Source organism: Elgaria multicarinata, chromosome 7, assembly GCF_023053635.1.
Source record: "Elgaria multicarinata webbii isolate HBS135686 ecotype San Diego chromosome 7, rElgMul1.1.pri, whole genome shotgun sequence".
In the NCBI taxonomy this organism is placed as follows: Eukaryota; Metazoa; Chordata; class Lepidosauria; order Squamata; family Anguidae; genus Elgaria; species Elgaria multicarinata.
In genome coordinates, this window is record NC_086177.1 from 14,714,519 (window position 1) to 14,734,860 (window position 20,342).

Below are 20,342 nucleotides of genomic sequence, written 5' to 3' on the forward strand. Positions count from 1 at the left end.
AAATTCAAAATAAAAACTGGAGAACAGACAATAAAACGTCACAAACTGAACATCATGTAGCGAAATACTACCAAACGCACACTTAAAAACGGTAAGACACGTTCTAACTTGACTAGTGTAGATCCCCTCTGGTATTAAGTTGTTTTGCAAACTGTGGGAGATCCCAAAAACAGATCTCCCACATCACCTTATTGGCCCCCAACACCGGCATTTCCCCATGCCATTCCTTGGCATGATGCTTCTTCAAATGAATTTCAAATTATATTGACAATTTCAGCCATTTCAGTGCTGTTTGATGTCCAACTCCCATGCTTTTAACAGACCATCTACATTTCTCCAGTTCTTCTACCTTTCATCCTTCTTAGCTTTCTAGATGAGACAGGATGGTAGTGAAGGAAATCAGTTACAGCATCAGCTAGTAAACATCCTGGCTGAGCAATTATTTAATTCCGGTTGATGCTTCAAGTTTCTTCCAGTTTGTTTATTTTCTTTCCCTATTCTCCCTAACGTTGGCAATTATTGCCTACTCAATGTGGATTGCAAATGTAATTCATGCACTCTCTGTTTCCTGTTTTACATTATTGATGGGAGTACCATTGCTCTAAACTTCAGGGTCAGCAGAAATGCATGCAAACTAAACTTAAACGGAAGGAGTTTTGAATATTTGTTTTATACAGGACACACGTGCTAGACTTCTGAGAATGGGTGCATTAAGTATTTTGTGGCATTACTATAATCTGTGCTGCATAATAGCTACTTTAGCTCACAACGGCAGTTAAAAAGGATAATTGCATTTGAGCTGCATTTGAGTTTGTATTCAAATGTTGCTGCACCTTACACAACTGCACTAAAATAGATGCACTTTTACATTCACAAAGGAAAGGGATGTTTTTTTGAAAAGCTGTGCATATTTTGTGGACCGTTCAGAACATCTCATGCCTTATATTCTACCTTCTTCCTACAGTTTGGGCCTTGATCAATATTTAGGGTGGCCTTGTATCCTACTTTACAGGGTCCTCTATTTGAAGGGCTATCAGAGGACAGTTCTCTGTCTGAAGGAGCCCTCTACCCTATTTCTTCGATTCTAAGACGCACTTCCCCCCCCCCCATATAAACATCTCTAAAAATGGGGTGCGTCTTACAATCGCGGGTGCGTCTTAGGTTTTTTTTTCTGCTGGTGGTACTGAAATTAGTGTGCATCTTACAATCGATGGCGTCTTACAATTGAAGAAATACGGTACTTGAAGGGTGGTCCAATCGAACATAAAGAACCATAAGAAGCCGGGAGAGCAGGGGCTTTGAAGATGTCCACCCATACCTGAACAACAGACTTAGAAGGCAGGTACGTAGGTCATGTGATCACATTCAACCCCAACTATTATGAGGTATGTTGCATTTCAATTTAGGTTATAGCAGTTCTTTCTACACTAGTGTGTCTCTATATTCATTAGCATATGCCAATTTTATGCAAAGATGGCTTCTTTTGTCTTCTTTTTTGGTGAGTCATGGCCTCTTTTTTGGTGATTTCCAAGTGGCCACCCTTTCCAAAGACATTCAAAGCTAAATTATGAAAATAGACTTTTCAGGAGAGTTCGTTGCAAATGGAGGCTTGGAAGAGAACAACAAGGGACAGGGCCTTCTCAGTGGTGGCCTCCTAGTTATGGAATGAGACCCGCTTGGCACCAACATTACTATCTTTTGGGGGCCAGGTCAAGACTTTTCTCTTTTCCCAGGCATTTAGCAACATGTGATGAGTTTTAATCAATCCTGGATCTGGGTTTTTTTTTTAGGTTTGGTTGATAGCTCAAAGTTGTTTTTAGATGTATGTTGTCTTTGTGTAGACTGTCTGTTGTATGTTTTTATGGTTTTAAATTTTGTATATTGTTTTTAATGTTTAAATCTTTTGTAAGCCACCCAGAGGCCTTTGGCTATGGAGCGGTATAGAAATGTAATTAACCACCAGCAGCACCACGTGTCTCTCAGGAATTCTATTTAGACTGTTCTGGCTTGCCATTCAAATAAGAGGATCATGGACTTTGTGGCTGTAATCTAGTTTTGAATGTGTGCAGAAGCCGGGGTCTTTTCAGAAACTCAGAAATCATACCAATCAGATCTTGAGTGAGGAGAGAGGAAGATCTACACCTATCCTTCTCTTGAAAACACAGCCCTAGCATTTTGGCCCCAGGCATAATCAGCAAGGCCACTTATGGGCCTTTTCCAGGCCATGGGGGCCCTGTCTCCATCCCCCTCCAGTCAGGAGGTGACACTGTGCATCAGACTTGGCTGGAAGCCTTTTCAGGCCTCTCCTCCACATTCCCCTCCATGTGTTCCAAGCAAGGCCTCACCAAGTCCCCCTAGGCAGGCATGTTCCAACTCACTAGGTCTTTGGGGGGGATCCTTTTCTTATCACTGAGAGAGTGCTCAGCTCTACTCAATGCTGCAAAATCTCTCAGCACAGAGCGTGCAGGCTCTCATCTGCACATTCAGTTTCCCCATTACCTCCAGGAACTGCACAGTACACTACTGCAGCTAGCCAATCATGTTGCTCTTTGCCTCCTCCCCTGTCACAACTAATTGGCAAATTAGCACTGACTGCCTATCCCCAAAATCTCCTCCGGTAGGGTGACCAACTGTCAGGATTTCCCCGGATTTGTCCTGGTTTTTGTTCTTTCCATGGTGTCAGGGGGGATTTTCTATAATTTTCAATAATGTCCTGGAATGACACACCTTCCTCTTTAAGGCTGCCATTAGCATGGCAGGAGGGAATGACATGCTTTCTTGAGGAACGTCATTCCCCCACCCCGAGCTCCAATTGAGGTCTTAAAGGGGAAAGTGGGTCATTCGTGGACATTATAGAAAAGGCCCCAATTGGAGTGGATGGTGGTGGTGCAGAATGAAATCCTTTCCCCTCCTCCACTCCAATCGGGTTCTTTAAGGTGGCAGGGGAATAACGTACTTTCTGCAGGACTCAGAAAGCTGCTTCCCCACACACACACTAGGTGTCCTCTTTTTTGGTTTCCCAAATATGGTCACCCTATCCTCCGGTAGCCCAGATCATGGCAGCCAGCCCATCGCTAAAGAAACAGCAAGGCAAAGTAGAGAATCCCTGCTGGGAGTGAGCAGCAACTGCAAACAGAGAGTGTGAGTGATGGGGGGGGGGCAGAGAGAGGTACTTGAGGTGATTGGGAGCTGTCACCAGCCCTGGGGCCTTTCAGTAAGGGACAGTGATCTAGGTTGAGGGAGAGGCCATGTCTGCAGCACCTGACTGCATGCACAATGCCTAACCCAGTAAGGTACAGATGTGTAAGCCCCCTAGTTGGCTTGTATGTGTGTGTGTGTGGGGGGGGGGGGCGGCGGCGGCATGCTGAGATATATGTCTGATCAGTGTGTCTGGGAGCCAAAATATATTTTGCTCCTCACCTCAGACATTATGATAAACATATCTATTCCTACACAAAGCTGGGAAATGTTTTAACATGCGCGAACTCACCTTTTAGTGAAATGTCTCAATTGGGAGGCCTGTTATTAAACAAAAAAACAACAACAACATCATAAAACTGTCTGATACAAGTGGAAAATACACATTGATGCCTCTCAAATAGCCAACATTTTAGAAAGTAGCTGTTGGCAAGAGCAGTTCTCATTTCAAATGGGAATTGCATCACCCAGCATTATTCCAATCAGTGGCAAGCTGGCAACCATTAAAATATGTATTCTGCCCTCCGTCCTTTTCTTCGCACAATGTTGCAATAGTCTATTACAAGAAAACACAACAACACTCAAAGAACTAATTAGTGTTTAATCGCAATCAAGAGGAGCTCTGAGAAGCAAAGAGACAAAAAGCAAACACAGAGAGAGATGCCAAATCTGCAGATCGCGTTGATAAACGGTCGGGCAGAGAGAATAAAGATTGATTGAAGTGAAGCAACGAATTTATTGGATTTTGGATTGTTTTGATTGCTTGGCTTGCTGTAGGCAACAGCTAGACATTTCTGAACTTGCTGATACTGGGCTTAGAACTACAAAAAACAGTAATGTTGGGAGACAAACGTAGGGTTGCAATGGTGTCAGAAGAAGCTCAGCCCCACAATGATCTATGCAGGGTTTCACAGGAGCCAACATCTTGTTTGGAACATTTTTAATTTGTGCACCAGTCTCTTCATATTTGCTTTGGTACACTAGCAAGTTAGAGCCCATAAAGAAGCAATGTTGGCTTGCTAATGGTGCAAGTGAAGAAACTGGCATTTAGGTAAAAAAACAACAACAACCATGTAGAAGATGGTCTTGTGCTATCCCTCATGGATAAGAAAAATACAGACCTATCGCCCACAGGTGATCACACTTGCTCTTCAGCACTGAGGGATTAAGTCAGCACTAATGAAGAAGAGAGCACAATAGCACATGGACAGTTTCATGAACTCCCGCAATCCATTTTTAAAGGTGCCATCCAGCAATTATCCTCAGCCTCTAAAAACCAAACAGAGAGCTCTATCACACCAGGCTGATAGTGTGCTTTCACGGCAAATTTCATTCAAAAGACTCCCATGACGTCCACCTTTTAGTCTGCTATCGCGGCAATGTCCTGCTATGATTGCGGTTCTTCCCCCTCTCTTGGCGACGTATTTTGGAATGTGGAAAGAACAGTTCTTCTTGATCTTCGAATGGCCACTGGGGGTGCAGAAGGATGACGAGGAGCAGAGCTGCCTCCCTCGCTTGCCCCGAGTGCCACGGAGCCTGGAGCAGGCACAGCCCTCCCGGGGCACGTGCCGGAGCAGGAAGACAAGGAGCAGCCCCCTCTTGATCCTTGCCCTTCCTCAGCAGCCCCCAAGCAGAGTGCTGTGAAGCCTGGCCCAGTACTCCCGGGGTGTGCAACGGAGCAGGGTGGAGGCGTGGAGGGTGGTGTGATGGAGCACAACAACAACAACGGTATGGGATAATTCGAGGGAGAACCAGAACAAAAGTGTAGGTGGGATGAAGCTTAAAAATTTCCTCCGAAAGAATTATTTGCTTTTAGGTAACATGAGAAAGTAGTTTCACTTGAGTCAGGGATTAGTAGCACAATGTTTGTTATGCCAAGGCTCAACCTCTGAGCATGAGCAAAGTGCCTCTTTCTGTCTCCATTGGGTAACCATAAACAGCCTTCATATTTGGGGAGATCAGGAAGAAGAGGATCTCGTGGGACATATTAAAACAAATGACACTATTTGCCCATAGGGAAACATAGGACAGTATTTGCCCATAAGAAAACCATACTTGCCAATAGGGGAACATAGGATAGTAATTGCCCATAGGGAAACATAGGACAGCACTTGCCCAGAGAGAAACATAGGGCAGCACTTGCCCACAAGAAAACCATGCTTGCTCATAGGAAAACATAGGACAGTACATACCCACAGGGACATCATCATCATCATCATCATCATCATCATTATTATTATTATTATTATTTACAACATTTATATACTGCACAATTATCTAACCCAGAGTGGTGAACATAGATGTAAACAGTAAAAGAAAGAAGTTTCAGATGTCACAGGGAGTTAGGACTTTGTGTCATCAGCATACTGATTGCAGTTTGCTCCAAATCCCCTAATGACCGCCCGCCAAATGCTTCATATAGATGTTAAACAACATTGGGGACAAGATGGTGCCCTGTGGTACCCCATAGCTTAATTGCCAAGGGGCCAAGAAATGATCACCCGATGTTACTCTCTGAAATCGACCCTCCAGGTATGACTGGAACACAGTGCCTCCGACACCCATCCCACAGAGTTCATCAAGGAGGATACCATGGTCGATAGTATCAAAAGATGATGAGAGATTGAGTAGAATTAACAGAGTTGCACTCCCCCTGTCTCTCAATAAAGGACATCCATCAGTGTGACCAAGGCTGATTCAGTCCCGTAACCAGGCCAAAACCCAGATTGAAATCAGTCTAGATAATCAATGTCCCCCAAGAGTGCCTGCAGTTGTTCTGCCATGACCCTCTCCAATACCTTTCCTAAGAAAGAGGTATTTGCAACTGGTCAATAGTTTTGTAATACCATTGGGTCCAGAGTGGGCTTCTTCAGGAGTGGTCTCACTACCACCTCTTTAAAGATGGTAGGGACCACCCCTTCCCATAAAGAAGCATTCACCACACCCTGGACCCACTCAGTCAAACCCCCTCGACCAGCTTTTATGAGCCAGGAGGGGCAAGGATCAAGTGGGCACATGGTTGGTCGCATTGCTGCAAGTACCTTGTTAACATCAGCAGCTGAAACTGATCCCACAAAATTGGGCAGAAGGTGGTATCAGACACCTTGACTGGAACTGCACTAATAGCAGCAAGTTTGCTGCAGAGACAAGCAATTTTGTCCTCAAAGTGAGATGCAAAAAGGTCGCAGTGGGTCCTTAAAGGAACCAGGCCTCCATTCATTGTGGAGACTGTTAACAACCCCCAGACTACTGGAAAAAGCTCCACTGGACTGCTACTTGAGGATGTGATGGAGGCAGCAAAGTAAGCCTTCTTTGCTGCTCACATCGCTGCACAATAGGCACAATTATGTGCTCTAGAGCACACTTGGTCATCTTTGCTTTGAGTCTTGAGCCATTTGCGCTCCAGCCGACATCCAGCCTGTTTCATTGTCCGCAGCTCCCCAGTATACCAGGGAGCAGAGTGGGCTCCATAGCATCAGAGAGGGCATTTAGGTGCAATCAAGTTTCCCTATGGGCATGTATGATTTTCCTATAGGGAGCTATATTTTCCCTATGGACAATTAGTATCCTATGCTTCCCTATGGGCAGGGATGGTTTTCTTATGGGCAATTACTATCTTGTTTTCCTGTGGGCAAACATGATTTCCCTATATATATATTTCCTATGGGGAGGTATATTTTCCCTAAGGGCAAGTATTATTCTATCTTTCCCTATGGGCAAGTATGTTTTCTCTGTGGGCAAGTTTGTTTTCCTTATGGGCAAGTACTGACATTTGTTTTAGTGCATCCCGGATCTGGCTGTAAGTAAAGGAAATTTGGTCTGAAGGAAGTCAGGCAACACAAAGGAAAGCACTCTCTCTCCCCTCATTTATAAAATGCAATGTACTCAAACTGCCAGCTCTCGTTGTAGCCTCCAATTCCATATTACAGTTTAGATGAACTTCTCCTGCTATAGTTTAAAGAGTACTTACAATTGTAGGCAGCCAGGTTGGATGTCAGTGCCAACAAAATGAATAATAAACAAAAGCAAGTTTAGTCCGATAGAGGTCAGAAGACATGGGATGTAAAAATTCTGAGTTCTTTGAAAAAATGGGGTGGAGTGGGGGAGAAAAATCAAAGGAATAAAGAGGGCAGATTGTGAAAGCTAAGCAACCAGAATACTGGCTGTTCAAGCAACAAGTCCCGGTGCATGCAAGACAGTAGAGAACTACCTGGATTGGCTAACTATCCCATGGATAACTGAGCATGCTCACCCTACCCTTTTTGCATGTCCCAGCAGCTCAGCTGTGCAGTTGTGACTGTCTCCTCTCTGTCTACCAATAGCTGCAATGTGAAGGGGGTGGGACTAGCTATGAGTCATTGTGAGGATTAAAGGCAGAAGAAAGACTGGCCATTGTGACCTCATGCTGCTACTCCTGCCCACCTGAAGGAGAGGGAAATGGGCCTAAGTGCCCTCCCATAGTTGCTGTTCACCTGAAAGAGGAAGAATGAGGAGAGAGAGAGAGAGAGAGAAAGAGAGAGAGATGCCAGTTCCCATGCAAGCCTACGCCAACAGAGGGCAGAAGACCACTTCTGATTGGTATTTGCCAACCACTTTCCTAGGAAAGTTATCTGTTGCACCCAGGCCTGGACCCAACAGGTGGTTCTTAAATTTCCTTTTTATTCTCCCATCTTTTCAACTGCAAGATCCACCTCTCCTTGGGAAGGCAGGCACCACCGTCTCCCAATGCTTTTTAGGAGATGGAGTGACTCCCCTCCAACTCCTTCTGCCTGTCAGTGATAGCATCTCTGCTAAGTCTGCCAGTAGTGACAAGCCCATTGTTAGATTATAAGGAATTGAAGTGTCACGTATTACCCAGGAGTAAAATGGGAAATGTAAAACCAAATGATGATATTATATCAGAAAGGAAATTGTTAGAAAATAAGTAAAATACTCCATGTGTTTCTCCCGCTGTGTGTATGTCTGTATCTTTCTCTGAACCCAAGGCCCCCAACCCAATAAAAAATTATTGCTACTGAATTGAATTTACAGTACAATCTATGCATGTCTACTCAGAAGTAAGCTCCACTGAGTTCAATTCAGCTCCCTGATAGGATCACAGTCTTAAGAAGTTAATTGTGCTTTTTAGGTTGGAATCTTATTCCCACTGACCACGGAGTACACTCCATTTAACTCCGTGGGACATCCTTCTGAGTAGACATGCATAGGATTGTGCTGTTAATCTTACTGATTTCACATTTAACTTTTTCTGAGTTGTGCCTACTACTGGATCCCTTTATAGACCTAGGATCAAATGACAATCCTTCTGGCTGAGAGTTTCTACCAAATTCTACTCCATGCTGCTGTTGTTGCCATTTCCCAAGGAAGTTTCCCATATTACCATAATAAATATGCAATGTATATTTCTATTCTCATCTTCCTCATTATTTGTGTGTGACTTGCATTGTTCCAATGTTCAGTTGTAATGGCAAGTAACTGAATAAACCTCAATTATACTGTGTAATCATCTTGATCTCGTAATTACTTGAGATACATAATTGCCTTAGATGTGTGATAGAACAGATAACTCCAATCTTGTGTGCACTGGCAACCAGTCCGTTTCTGGGCCCATTCAAAGTGCTGGTCTTAATTTCGAAGTCCCTTAATGGCTTGGGACCCAAAGCACCACCTTTATCTATCCAATCCTGCCCATGTATGATGTCTACCTTGGAGATTCTTCTCAAGTGCCTGCCTACTATTAAGGTTGGTGTGCCTTAAAGATGGGGCCTTCTAGGTAGTAGTCCCAAACCTTAATTACTCCCTTCTAATAGATCTATTTCTTGCCGCTTCTATACTTGCATTTAAGTGGGCCTTGAAGATCTTCCTGTTAAGGTCTACCTTTGATGGATACAATAGCTTTTGTCCATAGAGCAGCTTCACAAAGTAATTCTGGACATCTCCTCTGATGTATCTTGTCTCTCATTCCTTTTCATACATAGGTTTGGGAGGACATCGCTCTAAAAAGCAGCTTAAAATACACATGAGAACAAACACTGAAACCAGAAGTCCATTTTGCAATTTCAACACAAGATCAGGTAATTCAGGTAAGCCAACCAAAACTTGCAGATGTGGGTTTTAGACCACAGGAATTGGATGCACATCTAACCTGACCATTGTAATTCCCATTGTTTCTGCACAGTGTAGATGAAACGGGTGTTGCTCATGGGTGGTTGCTATTAGAAACAATGCTAGACCAGATGGACTTTGGCCTGATGCAACAGGGCACATTTTCCCTCTCACAATGAAGTTGTGCGTATCATAATAAGAAATGTTGTACCACTAGGTACAGGTTTTCCCTTGCCTTACTATACATATTCCATGCCTTGTTGTGTGCAACTGTCTCTAGATCCACTAAGAATAAAATTGTCTTTAAGATTTAAATAACTCCTCTGTTCAAAATAGCGAAATATTGTTATCTTACGTTGGGGATTGAAATATTGTGTGGAGGAAGCCTGTTGCTTGGAGTTGAAATTGAATTTAAAGTACTTGCAATATGGAGAAGGGAGGGGTGAAGAGGTTAATTTAAATGTACCAATTCCAGAAGGGAGCTGTGTAGTCTGTCACAGTAAAAACAGTGAAGTCTGATAAAAATGGGCTCTCTAGCCCATGAAAACATATGCTACAATAAATTCGTTAGTCTTCAAGGTGCCACAAGACTCTGTTCAGTTACCAGTATATTCTAGTTTACCAACTAGCAATCATTGAACAATTTTGCGGGCTTGTTGTATTTCATTCCCACTAATCTACCAAGACATTTAGAGGACAGTTAGCAGAATAATTTCCTTAAAATTTTAACAGCTCCTCGCAACACCACGCTGATAATCTTTTGTAATATCTCAAGCAATCTTTGTAACATTGTACAGCTTATTACAGGAGAGATCAAAATCCTGGACATTATTCTCACATCTTGCTTCTTCTTTCTTTCTTTTTTTTAGCTATCAGTTTATTAAAGAAGCAATCTTACCTTTTGACTGGCACACTGTTGGAGCGAATGTATTGAGCTCCCTTTAATTAATTTGGGTCATCTTAACCTAAAACCTGAAAGAGAATTAAATTACCCACAAGGGTGTCTGTTATTTTCTTTAGATAACATTCAGTTGCATAGCCTAAAGAAAGGAGAGTGGAACGTTAATTCCTTTGCAGTTTTCCTTCACAATCTTACAGGATGTTTATGTCCATCAGCACAGCCAATAATTCTACCGAAGGGTCTATCTAGTCGGGTTAAGCAATGTGATGCCTGTTGGCACCAATGTGCCCCCAGCTACTCCTCTGGCACCTTCCAAGGTGCCCTACACTCCCACATAAAGAAAAAATGGGTATGTTTTCTTACCAGCAACTGGGATTGCTGTGAATAGGTTTCCGCTGGTGCTGAGAACTGTGGATTTAAAGGAATTCTTTAAAGTGTTGGGGCTCAGACATACCTCTGCTTTATATTCAGTCTTGTGGGCAGGTTATTTTCCCTTTATCATCCCTCACATGGCACCATTTTGTGGTGGTGCCCAGGACAGTTTTTCAAATTGACAAATGTGTTCACAGCCCCCCAAAGTTGCATATCCCCTGATCTAGGTAGAAAATTATAGAAGATAATGCAAATGATCTTTCACTTCTAGTAACTTCTGTATACATAATTGCTGTCTCAGTGGACTACCTTAGAATATTGACCCATCAGATATTGAAGAGTTGGCTCTTTGCTCTCCAGTGTGTCCCTACCACATATGCTTTGCTACATATTTAGGTGCTGGCTTTCTGACCACATACATAGGAGGTGAAAGTAGGGTGGGAACAGAGGGCAGTATCCAACTGTGTCATTCCACTAGTGTAAGTGATGTTGCACTAGCAGGAACTAGGTTGTGAACTATGCACAAGAGAAGAATCCAACTAAAGTTACATTTGCGCAACCACAGTTGTGCAAACAGTTGCACAACCCATCGTGCACGTGGTTGTGCATTACACAAGTGGTTGCGTAATGAAAAGATTTGGCATAGCTCTGCTAGCACTATTTCAGTTTCTGAAAAGACACAGTTGGATACTGCCTAGTCAGACCTTGCCATGTTATTATTATTTTGCATGAGCATGCTACCAGCATCAGATTAAATACACAGGAAGCTGCCTTATACCAAATCAAGCCATTTGTCTATCTATCTCACTATTGTCTACACTAATGCTGGGCCACAGGACTGGCCCTACCATTAGGCAGAGTGACGCAGTCGCCTTAGGCAGCAAATGCTGAGAGATGGCAGCAAGGTAGTAGAGGAGAGAGCTGTGGGCCACGTGGCCTACGCTGCACCCTCTAAGCTAGCCTGCTGCCTTCAGATGTAGTGGAAGATTTATTTATGTATTTATTTATTACATTTTTGTACCGCCCAATAGCCGAAGCTCTCTGGGTGGTTTATAAAAATGTAAAGATGCTGTCCCATTGTTGAAGGAAGATTCAACTACCAGAGCAGTTGTCATTTTGTTAATGGAATGGGAGGGGGCACCATGTTGTCTTTTGCCTCGGGCAGCAAAATGTCTTGAGCCTGCCCTCTGTGGCCTGTATATTTGGCATAATGATTTTTGGTACATTGGGGGATGGGGTCAAAATGCCTCTGAAGATTGAATTAATCTTCAGGAGACAAAATTGCAGGACCCGGGTGGTGGTGGTGGTGGTGGACTTACCTCTTAAGATGAGGTGGACAGAGGTTTTTTCTTTTTTTTTCAAAGCCAGCTTTGCCATGGATCAAATGGCAGTTTAGCTGTCCTCAGCCACCTGGTAGTGTTCCCTTTGAAATTTGGGACAGAATGCTCCATGGGAACAATGCTATATTATAAAACACAGGAAGAGCCGTGCTGGATAAAAGCTCATAAAGTCCACCATTGTATTCCACAGGAGCCAACCAGATGCTCATGGGAAACCTATAAGCGGGACATGAGTGCAACAACACCCTCCTGCTCATGTACCCAGCAGTGGGCATACAGAAGCATACTGCCTCTGATACTGCAGGTAAGATAAAGCCATTATGACTGGGAGCCATTGATAGCCTTATCCTCCATGACAATGCATCATTCCCAGGGGCATTCATGCGGTGGGGTGGGGAAGATGGTTGCCCCCCTTGGCCAACCATTATTGTGATAATTCTTTGTTCTTGCTTTTGGCAAGATCTGTTGTCATCACATCAATGCAACTTAAGTGGCTACAAAGCGGAAGACTTCATGGTATGTAGATGACTAAAGCCTGTGAGGATTATGAATAGTGCTGGAGGCCTTGTCTTTTCTTTCTGTGATGCAGGCCTTTTTGCCCCTATGGCCCAGGTGGCACCTTGAAAGAGCAGCCCTTGGAATAGCTGTGAAGGCAGCAGCAGTATCTAAAGGTAGGGGAAGGGGGCATTTTCCATCCGCCTCCATCAAGTCCTTTATTAGGCACAGCTGCTAACTTCTTTTTTTAACAACAAACCTTACTATGTTTATTATTAATGAAAAATTTGTGCCTGAATTTCTTATTTTCTGGTTTTTTCACCACCCCCTTTCTGCCTTTGTATCATATTGATTCGATTTTAAACATACAGACATGAAATGCATCCTTTAAAAAACAACAACTTTGTATATTGCCTAGAAAACCTTAGGTTATATGTGTGAAACCTCTGGTGTACGGGATGGTTGTAGGCTGCAAACTTTTTGGTTCTGCCCACAGCTTCCCTGCCTTGATTACTCCCTCTCTCCAATGTAGAAATTCATCTTAGAAAACGATCTCCCATTTTTGTGAATGGGACCTTTATTTATTTATTTATTTATTTATTTATTTATTTATTTATTTATTATTGCATTTATATCCCGCCTTTTTTCCTCCAAGGAACCCAAGGCGGCGTACATAATCCTCCTCCCCTCCATTTTATCCTCACAACAACAACCCTGTGAGGTGGGTTGGGCTGAGAGTCTGTGACTGGCCCCAAGTCACCCAGTGAGTTTCCATGGCCGAGTGCAGACTAGAACCCAGATCTCCCGACTCCCAGTCCAACACTTTAGCCACTACACCACACTGGTGGTTGCTTTCTTATCAAACCTTACTTTGTTGCATATGTGTGTGTGTTGGGGTGTGTGTGATTTTTGGTAGTCAGGGATGAAAGCTTATGGTTACCCACATCCAGGAGGTTACCCACAAGAAAATGAAGCCAGGTTGAAAAGGTTCCCTGACCCTTGTTTAACTCACTTTGCCATCATCACCACCAACACCAACTTTACCACTACTAATTCTTACTTCAGATTATCAACTAACTTATTTGATTGATTTTTACATTTATATGCTGCCTTTTTCCCTCTTGCAAAGAACCCAAGGCAGCTTACATGGTCGTCCTCCTCTCCATTTTATCTTCACAACAGTTGTGGGAAGCAGATTAGGCTAAGAGACAGGCCCAATGTCAACCAGTGAGCAACATGGCCAAATGAGGACTAGAATCTAGGGATGGACAGACTGCCCCATGCTCGCCCTGTGTGCTGAACCCCCACCACTTACCCAACCCCAACGAGCGGCACGGGGTAAACCTAGGGTAAACCCTAAGTGTTTTGGTCCATAAATGTCCCATTTGTACAAATGGCAGCCATCAAAGGGGCAATGAATGCAACATTACAGTGCACACAGAGTTGAGGGAGCACTAGGGGCCACAGACTAGCATCCAGGGAGCCAAGCTGATGATTTATTGCCAGGCTTCAAGCCCCAATCAGATGCCCACGCCATCCCTACTAGAACCCAGTTCTGAGTCCCAGTCCAACACTCAACCCACTATACTTCAGTGCGTTATTACTTGGGCAGTAAACATATGTCTGGATTGTACCACTTTTGGCTGCAGATGTGGGTTCGTAGCACTGAATGCTCATATATGCAGAAAAATCTACAACAAGAAGTAACGGGGCAAAGTTGCAGCATAAGTTTCTTCTTGACATGCTCGTTTTCTACCTAGAGGGATTCTCCCCCCACCCCGATGAAGGCTCATTCCATTATGTGAGCCCTTCCGCTTTATAATCTAAAGTGGAACAGTCCCCCGCATAAGTTTATCATCTCCATAAAAGAACACACAGTATTTCTTCTTGTTTCCACCACTAATTAAATCATTTTTGAGGCAGTCTTTTATCTTTGCCATTCTTAATGAATTGTATTTTGGAGAAGGATGAGAAATAGGCTTCCCCTCTCTCCCTCCTTGCTGTTGCTGCCTTTCAGATGTAAGGCATCTCTTGCAGGGCAACCATTTTGTGCACCTCTTTATTCTCATGAATTATGCATCGCCTAGGTCAAATTAAGCAATATGGCTGCCACTAGAGGGTGCTCTCTCATTAACCTAAGAGAACAACCAGATTAACAGTGTATTTATGTCAACCTCCCTTTGGTAAGAACACTTTGCTTCTGAATACTTAAAGCCCTTGTGTGTGTGTGATTACCTCTGGGAATTAGATACCAGCTGGGGGGCTTGTAACACTTGCCTTAAAGAAGATGGGAGTGTTAGGAGCTCCAAATTCTTCTCTGACTTGGACTCACCCACCCAGGTAGCCTGAAACGTATCCTTTTATGGAAAGCAGATGCTCAGTTTCCGGGAATGGTTGATTTTGTAATTCTTGATCTATGTCAGACTTCCCAAAACTGGCGTCCTCCAGACATGTTAGACTACAATTCCCAGCATTCCTGTACCAGCTTTTTGAATCAGTGTGGGATATACAAAATAAAATAGACATAGAAGAGAACAAGGAAATTACCAAGCAAAACAGGATTTCTAGACTCAGAAAGAAGTTTTACATGGGTTTTCACTGCTGTTAACTTCTAACCGCCCAGAGAGCTTCGGATATTGGGCGGTATAAAAATGTAATAAATAAACAAATAAGGCTGGTTCGCACAACACGCTAACGCACCCAGTGTGGGTTGTTGTTGAACCATGGGTTATCATGTTGTCTGAACACAGTGCATTTCCTACAAGGTGAGTTATTGTATTATCTGAACGCAGTGTGAGTATCCAACTCAGTCCGCGAGGGCAGGGAACTCCCCACATCCAGCCCTTGTGGACCGAGTTGGATGCACTTGGCCACAGTGCTGACCCATGCCCAAGCACTTGTGAGCCCCCACAAGTGCTCTGGCATGGGTCCGCCCTGGCTTCTGGCCCTTCCTTTCCCCCCGCTGCATTAATGGCGGCTGCTATTAGCATGGAGGGGGGATATATGCACTTTCCGGAAGCTCTGGAAAGCGCGCATCTCCCCCCTCCCTGCCAATTTGGCTGCCACTAGTGTGGAGGGGGGGAAGTAGTAGGAGTGAGCAAACTCATGCTGCGAGTGCACACCCTGTTGCTGTCAGCTGCCATTAGTGCAGTGGGGGGAAACACACACTTTCCAGAGGCTCCAGAAAGCATGTGTCTCCCCCACCCATGCTGACAGGGGTGTTAAAGGCCCCCATTGGGTTGGGGGGGGGACAGATGCGTAACTTCCAGATGCTCCAGAAATGACACATTTCTCTCACTGTGTTAACGGTGGCTGACAGCGGCAGGGTGAGAGTTCGCAGCAAGAGCGCTCCCCGAGTTTGCTCACCCCTTCTTCTAAGTAGACATGTATAGGATTGTACGGTTAAGCAGGTTTCTATGTCTGTTTTTTAGCTCTAGCCAGGCTGACAATGATCCTCAATGGCAGGTAGCCGACGGGATGGCGGGAATCCTTATGCATGCTGAGTTCATCTCCAGGGGAAGCCAGCATTATCCCATAAGCCACTGCAGCTTTCAATTTAACCAAGCCCAGAGAGCCCAAGACATTTATCCCCTCATACCCAATCAACATGCCAGTATGTGCACGCTCCTCCTTGCCAAGACAGACAGTATGTGTAGGCAATGCTTAATCCCGCTCTCACAAAAACTTTGAGTCCCTTCCCCGAATAATCTAAAGCATCCTGAGGCCCATATCATCCTACCTTTGTTCTGCTTGCCCGAGGCCATGGCAGGAATGAAATTGTTTTGTGTGGTTGATCACTAAAAAAAGAGAAAGAAAGAAAGGGATGTTTTGGTTACTTTTCGTTAGTATGTATGTACTGACCAGGTGGCCTAAGGGAAAATGCATTTTAGAACATTATTTATTAGACTGACCTGAGATTACCTGAAGAACAGCGGGGGGGGGGGGAAGGAAGAGAGAGAGAGAGAAGGGAACTTGAGGGTTTGAAGGCTCTGAATTTACCTGACAAAATGCAAATTGATGTGCCCCTTTGTGTATTCGCACACAGTGCATATGCAAAACCCCACTTCACACTGTGAGGCGGTATGATCGGTTCTTTGCATTCATTAGCCTTCTGTGACAGCTGTTAAACAGTAGCACATTTCTGAGGCAGCGCAAAGGCGCCTCGGAAGGTTCTGCGGCAACGGTTATCCTCCCATCGGAGTGCGGTTATCCCTCACTGATGAGACTGACCCCCCGCCTGTTAAGGACGAGTCCTGTTGTTTATTCTGGAAATGTTTAGGCCTCTCTTTAGCACAGAAGTGTTGCCTCATGCTGATCCTCATGCTGTCTGGAAGCTCTTGAGCCTGATATAATTGGCAGAGGGGTCATAAAACTGGGAGGGGTGGGGGGAGAAATACCAGAGCCTGTGTTGTTGTTATTGTACCTTATCTGCACAAAAAAGCAATACCTGCCCACATGGCTAAGGTGATCTCTTGTAAGTCGTAGCTAAATGTACACTGCCTGCTCATAATGGAGCAGGCTACAAAAGAGAGCCAGCAGTAAAAAAAAGAAGATGATTAAAATATTCAAAAGTTTTTTTTTCTTTTTTCCATAATGAAAGCGGAAGCACTAACTGGCAACAGGTAGACTTTAATCTCTGGGCACCCACATCTGTCAAGGACAAGGAAAGTTATAGCGCAAGGATGCAACAGAAAGTGGAACAAGTAAAGCAAGCCTAATTAACATTAATAGGATATTAAATCTATGTTATGTAGCTAACTCTTTTTATCCATCTGAATTTGGTAGCTGGGGATTGCTCCAGTCACATCAGGTTTGCATGGCATCTGCAAATCATGTGGTTACTGTGAATGAGACAATCATTGCAGTTTTACCCTAAGGCGGTGATCAGAGTTTGGGATTTGAAAAGAATTTTGGGGCATGAGACTATGCATGTTTAGACAGAAAAAAGTCCTAAAGCCCAACTACATTCCCAGCTGGAGGATGTTGGGAGTTGTATGGTTTTTTTCTGTCTAAACATGCATAGGATTTTGCCCTTAATGGGCCAGAGTGGATGGTTAAATCCACTCTGGCGAGATCACATTACGCCAGTCCTTTTACAACTTCATTGTCTGCCAGTCCAGGTCCGGGCCCAATTCAAAGTGCTGGTATTAACATTTAAAGCCCTAAACAGTTTGGGGCCAGGTTATCTGAAGGAACGCCTCCTCCCATATGTACCTACCCGGACCTTAAGATCATCTACAGGGGCCCTTCTCCATGAGCCCCTGCCAAAGGAAGTGAGGCAGGTGGCTACTAGGAGGAGGGCTTTCTCCGCTGTGGCACCCCGGTTGTGGAACGAGCTCCCCAGAGAGGTCCGCTTGGCGCATACACTGTACTGCTTTCGTCGCCAGCTGAAGACCTTTTTATTCACTCAGTATTTTAACACTTAATTTTAACTTAAATTTAAATTTTACTGTTTTCACTCTGTATTTTAATCTTATATCAACTTTGCTGTGTGGTTTTATCCTGGTTGCGCTTTTTATACTGTATTTCGTAATTGTGTTTTAAACTGTTGGGTGTTTTACTGTGGTTTTAATTTTTGTGAACCGCCCAGAGAGCTTCGGCTATTGGGCGGTATAAAAATGTAATAAATAAATAAATTAAAAGAGGTGTGCAACCAACCCCAAGATTTGACTTGGATATTGATTGATTGCTTTGGAAAATGCCCCAATTCAGTCTGTCTGAATTGGGCCAATTCAGAGTCTGGAACAACTCAGAGTTTTTCTGCTTCAACCCGGATACCAAACCCAAATAGAGATTTGGAAATTAGAAACTTCATGTGTCCCCTTGACTATCATGAAGGAAAAATGGCTATTCCCCTTTTTCCTTAGTCAAAATTAGATGATAGTTGCAGATGTAGTAGACCTATCAAAGAGGTTTGGAGCTGACAAATTTCAGAAAAATAGGTGCAGGCGTTTTTGTGCTATAACCCTTTATATTTTGATTTTTTTAAAAAAGGGGGGGAAACCCCTACAGATAATTTTTTAAATTATTTCTCAGCGGGGATAGTTGCCTTCTCTGAGGGTATCAAGCCTGACAAGTTAACAAATGAACAAGCACAGGGATTTCTGTGCATGAAAAATCTTGACATTTTGAGGATATTTATTTATTTATTTATTTATTACATTTCTATACCGCCTAATAGCCGAAGCTCTCTGGGCGGTTCACAAAATGAATATATGGTGTGTGTATCTCCCTGTTTTACTTATGGAGCATTGTTCTGAAAATGACAAACAGCCTATAGGTGGTCTGAAGTTAGAAACCTGCAAAGTTACAGAAGGATAGGTGCAATGATTTGTGTGGAATAGAAGTCCTCATATATATATATTGAGGGGAGGGCAGTGATTCACTTCACCTCCTCCCCTGTTTTTTTTGGGGGGTATTTGCATGACAATGGCACATATCATACAGGCTCCCCAGGCAGAAAAAAACCTACAAAGTTTCCGAAGGATAGGTGACAGGGCCTAGGTTGTAGTACTGCTTGAAAAGCAGTTTAAGGCTTTTTCATAGTGAAGCCTTGTAGTGTTGGAAGTATCTTGCGGCATCCCACAGCAAGACTGCCAAAGGGCCAACGTACAGTCCCTCAACACTATTCTCTGGAAACTGCCCCCAACTGCCAGTCCGCAGAGGCAAACTACCTTGGCTAGCTTGAATAAGGATCAAGAAGACACAGGGTGGGTCAAACTGCTACAACCATCTTGTCCATGACCTCAGGCCGCAGAAGCTGAAACCGGTCGCACAAAATTGGTTAAGTTGGTGCATTGGACACCTCATTTGGATCTGTTACATCAGCAGCATTAAGATCATTATGAAGGTGAGTAATCTTGTCCTCAAAATACCTTGCAAAATTTCACAGCAGGCTTCTGAGGGTTGCAGCATCATATTTGTCACGGTAGGTGCTAATAATCTCCATACCACCCAGACAAGCTCTGCTGGTCTTGGGCCTTGGAGGAACATGGAACACTCTTGCAAGAAGAACATATGAAGAGCCCTGCTGAATCAGACCAAGGGTCCATCTAGTCCAGCACTCTCTTCACGCAGTGGACAACCAGCTCTCGACCAGGGACCCACAACCAGGACATGTGCCTGCTTCTGCAGTGCCTGCCTCTCTTTGCTACCCAAAGATTTGGACAAGGCTGCATGGAGGCCCTGGGTTATTCCTGCATAGTCTTCTTCAGAGAGGTGTGAGCTGCAGAATATCTGCTGAGGCTGCAATTGTACACTCATTTAGCTGGGCGTACGTCCCACTGAACTCCATGGCACTTACTTCTGAGTAGATGTAAGAGGCAGCCAGAGTGGCCATGTGTCCTTTTCTTACAGAGGACAGTCCTGTATTTGCAGGGCTGTCCCCTCCAATTCTGGTTTAAACATAAAGAACTGTAGGCACTGTTGTTCATCACGCCTGGAACGCTCTTCCAGAACACTTGAGAACTACAAACTCAATCACTGCTTTTAAAACTCAGCTAAAAACTTTTCTTTTCCCTATAGCCTTCAAATATTGAGTTTGTTCTGAGTCTATACTGTTAGCTTCTCCCTACCCGGTGCCTGTTTACACTTCCCTGTGCCTGTTTGCATTCTCTTTCCCTCTTTATTGTTTACTACAACTTATTAGATTGTAAGCCTATGCGGCAGGGTCTTGCTATTTACTGTGTTATCTGTACAGCACCATGTACATTGATGGTGCTATATAAATAAATTAATAATAATAATAATAATAATAATAATAATAATAATAATCACCGGTTAGCACCTGAACAGCCAGGTCACCTGGTGACAGTCTTCTACATTATGGTGGGGTGTACTGTATTTCTATTTAAATTATAATAATTCTTTCTGAATTTGCATCTCTACACATAAATTAGCATATACACATTTTACACATATTGGTATCCTCT